The sequence below is a fragment of the Neofelis nebulosa genome, chromosome 15, assembly GCF_028018385.1.
Source record: "Neofelis nebulosa isolate mNeoNeb1 chromosome 15, mNeoNeb1.pri, whole genome shotgun sequence".
NCBI lineage: Eukaryota > Metazoa > Chordata > Mammalia > Carnivora > Felidae > Neofelis > Neofelis nebulosa.
The window spans coordinates 55,285,229-55,291,378 of record NC_080796.1 but is presented as its reverse complement, the minus strand read 5'-3'; the positions used below and the strand labels follow the sequence as shown (position 1 = coordinate 55,291,378).

Below are 6,150 nucleotides of genomic sequence, written 5' to 3'. Positions count from 1 at the left end.
CTTTTATTTTGTTTGGCACTGGGGAAGAGGTAGAGACAACTCTGGATGGCCCTGCTTGTCCCCTCCTCTTCTTTTTTTCTGTAGGATAGGAATAATTTAGCATAGCAGTTATGAGTTAGCTCAGTAGAAGAGTGTGGTAGACTCTGGAGATTCTTTCTTTCAAATAAGGGCATTTCCTCAACCAGTGCACTCCCATTGATACACAGCTGCTATCTGTCCTCCTTTCCATATAAATATTTTGATGCTTGAGGTAAAGTCTCTGTCTTGAAGCTCTTCTATGAAGTTGTCAAGTGCAGCTATGCCCATGTCAGACCTACTTTTAGGTGAAGCAGTGCAGGTGTGGAAGATCTTTTACACTTTGCTGTTTCTCTGCCTGTGAGCTTCCTCAGTAAAACATAATATATAACATTTGCACTGAGGATGTAGGAACTTTTTCCCCCTTTGCATTAGAGGTACTCAATGAATTTGCTTTCTGTTTGGTTTTTTTATTGCTATTGCTGGTAGTAGAAATATCGTGATTTTTGAATTAGTATAATCCTGTAGAGTATTGGAAGAACTAGTGTGTTCCAGTATTCACCCTGAGCTGCTGTGTTGAAAAATTACCAAATTACTATGATTGAGAGTAGTTGGGGGTAATTATGGAAAGGGAGACTTGATTTATTTTCTGATATGTAAGTTCTTATAGAATTTCCTTACCCCAGGTGTTTATGCAGTTACTCTTAAAATGGCTAGTAAAATCATATGTCAATTTTGACCACGTGATTAGTAGTAGAACATGGGTGTTTTCTAGATAAAAATCAAATAGAGTTTCAGGTCGAACTAATGAAGCAATTAGTTCTTTATTTGAAAATACATATTTGGTTTATAGATTAATATTTTTCAGTCGGTCCACAGATACAATTCTAATTCCCCCTTATTTCAATCACCTTTTCCTTGAAGAAGTGAACTATATAGTTTCCCCCAGTCTGGATCAGTGATTGCACATTCAGGTGCGGTTCAACATGTTCCTCTGTCTTCTCTCATTCCTGCTAACTAGCAACTGGGTCCAGAGACTGGATCAAACTCTGATCTGATCTCTTTGGAAAACTGTAAGTGGGATATGGCAAGGCTATAGGAAACCTATAATGTTTGTCTCTTTTTGTGACCTTAGCAACCATTGAAGCTTAATGCCTATATTTAAATATTTGTTTAAAAAGTTGAAATACTTCTTCTTATCTACTGTTTGATTACTCATCGCAGAATTAATAGGAAAGGCAGGAAAACGGCTTAATTCTTATTTTAAAATTTTTATTTAATTTATTTTTTAAATTTACATTCAAGTTAGTGTATAGTGCAACAATGATTTCAGGAGTAGATTCCTTAGTGCCTCTTACCCATTTACCCCATGCCCCCTCCCACAAACCATCCAGTAACCCTCTATTTGTTCTCCATATTTATGTCTCTTATGTTTTTGTCCCCTTCCCTGTTTTTATGTTATTTTTGCTTCCCTTCCCTTATGTTCATCTGTTTTGTCTCTTAAAGTCCTCATATGAATTAAGTCATATGATGTTTGTCTTTCTCTGACTGACTAATTTCACTTAGCATAATACCCTCTAGCTACATCCACATAGTTGCAAATGGCAAGATTTCATTCTTTTTGATCGCTGAGTAATACTCCATTTTATTTATACACCACATCTTCTTTATCCATTTATCCATCGGTGGACATTTTGGCTCTTTCCATACTTTGGCTATTGTTGATAGTGCTGCTATAAACATTGGGGTGCATGTGCCTCTTCAAAACAGCATACCCGTGTCCCTTAGAGAAATACCTAGTAGTGTAATTGCTGGGTCATAGAGTAGTTCTATTTTTAATTCTTTGAAGAACCTACATACTGTGTTCCAGAATGGCTGCACCAGTTTGCATTCCCACCAGCAGTGCAAAAGAGATATCTTTCTCCACATCCTTGCCAGCATCTGTTGTTGCCTGAGTTGTTAATGTTAGCCATTCTGACAGGTGTGAGGTGATATCTCATTGTGGTTTTGATTTGTTTTTCTCTGATGATGAATGATGAGCATTTTTCATGTGTGGGTTGGTCATCTGAATGTCTTCTTTGTAGAAATGTCTATTCATGTCTTTTTCCCATTTCTTCACTGGATTATCTGGTTTTTTTGGGTGTTGAGTTTGAGAAGTTCTTCATAGATCTTGGATACTAACCCTTTAACTGACATGTCGTTTGCACATATCTTCTCCCATTCGAGCAGTTGCCTTTTAGTTTTTCTGATTGTTTCCTTCACCATGCAGAAGGTTTAAATTTTGATGAGGTCCCAATAGTTCATTTTTGTTTTTGTTTCCCTTGCCTCTGGAGACATGTTGAGTAAGAAGTTGCTGCGGCCAAAGTCAAAGAGATTTTTACTTGTTTTCTCCTCAAGGATTTTGATGGTTTCCTGTCTTACATTTAGGTATTTCATCCATTTTGAGCTTATTTTTGTGTCTGGTGTAAGAAAGTGGTCCAGGTTCATTGTTATGCATGTCACTCTCCAGTTTTCCCAGCACCACTTGCTGAAGAGACTGTCTTCATTCCATTGGATATTCTTTCCTGCTTTGTCAAAGATTAGTTGGCCATACATTTGTGGGTCCATTTCTGGGTTCTCTATTCTGTTCCATAAAAGTCTGGAACGCTTCACGAATTTGCGTGTTATCCTCGCGCGGGGGCCATGCTAATCTTTCCTGTATCGTTCCAATTTTAGTATATATGCTGCCAAAGCGAGCACGAAAACTTCTTAATTCTTTATTATTCCTTTTATTAACAAGTTTTCATGATAATAAGTTAATTTCTATAATCTTCTGAAGGTAGACAATTATTTTTAGATAATATTATGTACCCCACAGATATAAATAAGTTTGATGTGTTCAATCCATTCTAATTATTAAAATTCTTCAAATTCAAAGGATTTCATTTTGTTTAGTGGAAGACTTGCAGTGTCAGCCCTTGAATATCTTTTATATCTATTCTATTTGTCTTTGATAGTTACTTGCTAACTGACATGACAAGATTGACCAGCTCAGCATGTTCATTTCCTGTCTCAGACATCAGCAATATCTCCACTAAACCTAAGCTGCTTTTAGTAAGAGGTGACATTTCAAAACCACAATCTGGGTCTTAATGCTAATGCATTAGTAATTATATATAGGTCTTTATAGTGGAAAGAGGTAGGAAATATTTACAGGTAGGAAAAATAAATATCTTGTGTCCAATATAAAAGACTAGAAACTGTGACCAATCAAGTATCAACTTGCAAAGTTGATACTGATTCTTGCCATCAAATTTCAAGACTAAGGAGATTTTAATTAAACTGTTTCCTATTGCATCTATGTGTCCCTTATTTCACCCTAAGAATTCAGTTTCTCATTGGCACAGGGAATGATAAATTAGAACATCCACTAATTACTCATTTCTTAAATTATTCTCAGAATAATATAAATACTACCTCCACTCTGATTACTGAAATTTAATAAAAATAGAAAAGGTTCCTTGAAACCTGGTCCTTTCTAAAAGCACAAGAAAACTAATTTCACAACAAAAATGTATCAAAAGAAAATAAACAACAGAAATATATCAAATTCAAATTCCATACAAAGTTATAGTAAGGAGAATAAGGAACATAACTGTATAAATTGTGTAAGTTCACAAAAGATAAGTATGAAACCCAGCCTAATTTTAATGGGCCTTAATTTTTCCTAATGCAGTGGAAAAGAAGGTGAGGATTCCAACTATCAACTTACTACACTGAAGTTATAAACCAATCATATTAGACTGGAAAATAAATTAGAGTATAGCAATTTTAAAAGGGTTTGTTGAAACTACTAATATTTACACAGAATCTATTTATTGATAAATTTAAGAAAACTAATTGAAAAAAATCTATGAGTTAATTCTATGAGCAATAATAGAATTCAGTAAGGTAATTGGACATATATATGTCAGGTAAAAGATGGCCAGGATCGTGACTAATTGGCCATGATCATGATGGCCATGGCCATGATTAATTAATAAATACATTACCTTTTGCCAAAAAAAACTACAAAACTGAAAAAATAAATGTAATATAACTGTTTCTAGACACTGAGGAATCTGAGATCCTTAACATATGAGAGACAATGAAATGAACCATACAACATCAATCACTTTCTTAAAAGACTTTAGTGTGGGGAAGAAATATCAGTCTCATTTAGAAACTGAGAAGTTTACAGGGGTATTCCTTAAACAGAAAAAAAAATACGATTTTAAGTTGAGGAAATAGCAAGAGTAAGGGGGGCAGAAATTTGCAAGACAAAGTATTAGAAAGAGTACAAGAAATTTGTGCAAGGTTACCTTTGAGTCTGGCTTATTACCAAGCAGCTCACATGCAGGATAAAACTCCATGAGTATTGGCAAAGAATACTTACCATAAGATATAAGTTAATAATTTTCAGAGCTCATGCAGAGCTGAGGGACATTCAATTTCTTAACATCCAAAATAGGAAAGCTTTAATGAACACCCTGGGAATTCATTATAAATTTAGGTGTCATCATACCTCAGTAATTAAGGCTTATATGCACCCATAATATCAAGCTTTTAAATAAAAGTCTTTAAAGACAAAGCTGATACTTAAATAACTGCTGATCAATGTTAACTCCATCATCATTAATGAAGACCAACAAAATTCTGATATTTAACATCATAAAATTCAAATACCCAGCATCCAATAAATAATTATTGGACATCTGATGGATTGAGAAACTGTGCTGTCATCAGGGAGAAAACAAATATAAAAGCAGACCCAGATCACAGAGATGAATTTTCAGAAATAAACTTCAATATAGGTATTTAAAATATGTTCAAGAACATTAAAAAACATAATGAAGGTAAAATATTCAAATTATAAAAAATCAGATCTCTGGAGGTGAATTAACATTATTGGATAAGCTTAACAACAAATAAGGCATTGTGGCAAAAAAGATCGGCGAAAATTGTTGTGAAGACATAGCGATGAAAAATATCCGTGAAACAGAGACAAAAGAGGCAAAAAACTGAATATTTCCTAAGTGACTAATGGGACAATATCAAGAGGTCAGACATACCTGTAATTTGAGTCTCTGAAGTTGTGAGAAAGGGAAACAAAAAATGGAGAGCTAGTACCTAAAAGTTTCCAATTTTGACAAAAATTATAAACCCACAAATCCAAAAGGCTCAACGAATTCCAAGTAAAATGAACACCTTTCATATCTTAATCAAGTCTTTAAAAACCAGAGATAAAGAAGAAATCTGAAAAGTGGTCACAGTCTTACATTAGGATGTAAGAACTCTTAAACGAATTAGCAGTGACTTCTTAACAGGAATAATGGAGGCCAGAAAACAAAAATACAACATCTTTAAAGTTGCTGAAGGAAGAAAAAACAACTGTCAACCTAGATTCTGTCTTGTGAAAATATCCCTCAAACTGAGAAGGAAAAAAAAAATTTAAGAGACATTTTCAGAATATCAAGAGCTGAGAAAATTCGTTTTCAGCAGACCTTCACGACAACAAATGTTAAAGGTGTTCAGGCTAAGGGACTTGTGCACTTCTGCACAAAGAAGTGAAGAGAACTGGAAATCATTAACTTGTAGGTAAATATAAAAGACTGTTCTCATTTAAAATATATATTTAAGAGATTATTGTGCCCAAGAATGCTGGCCACCGTGCAGCATCCACCCTTTTCTTTCTCTCCTGCTTCCGACTGTTTGCATACAAAAAGAGTAAATCCACACATCTCATAGTTCTCTTTCAGATCTTTTACACAGGCCTTTAATGTAATTTCCTTGTGTCCATATTTTCACAATATCTCTCTCCTTAGTTCTATGAGCTTGCACACAATTTCAACACATCTAATGAAAACACCAGTAAGTTTCTGTCTCTCCTCTGGATATAGTACTTCAAATATAGTCTCATTATAGTCAACAGTCAAGTTGAATTTAAAAATGTGTTCAGGGGCACCAGGGTAGCTCAGTTGGTCAAATGCCTGATTCTTGGTTTCGGCTCAGGTCATGATCTCACTGTTCGTGGGTTCAAGCCCCATGTCAGGCTCTGTGCTGACAGCGCAGAACCTGCTTGGGATTCTTTCTCTCTCCCTCTCTCTTTGCCCCTCC

General features: G+C 34.9%; 1 non-coding gene across 1 annotated transcript; it reads right to left on the bottom strand.

Moving 5' to 3' along the window:
* Positions 1-2,647: 2,647 nt before the first annotated feature.
* Positions 2,648-2,754, bottom strand: LOC131496701 (U6 spliceosomal RNA). The gene has a single exon (XR_009254629.1). It is a non-coding gene; the product is annotated as a U6 spliceosomal RNA (small nuclear RNA).
* Positions 2,755-6,150: the final 3,396 nt, after the last annotated feature.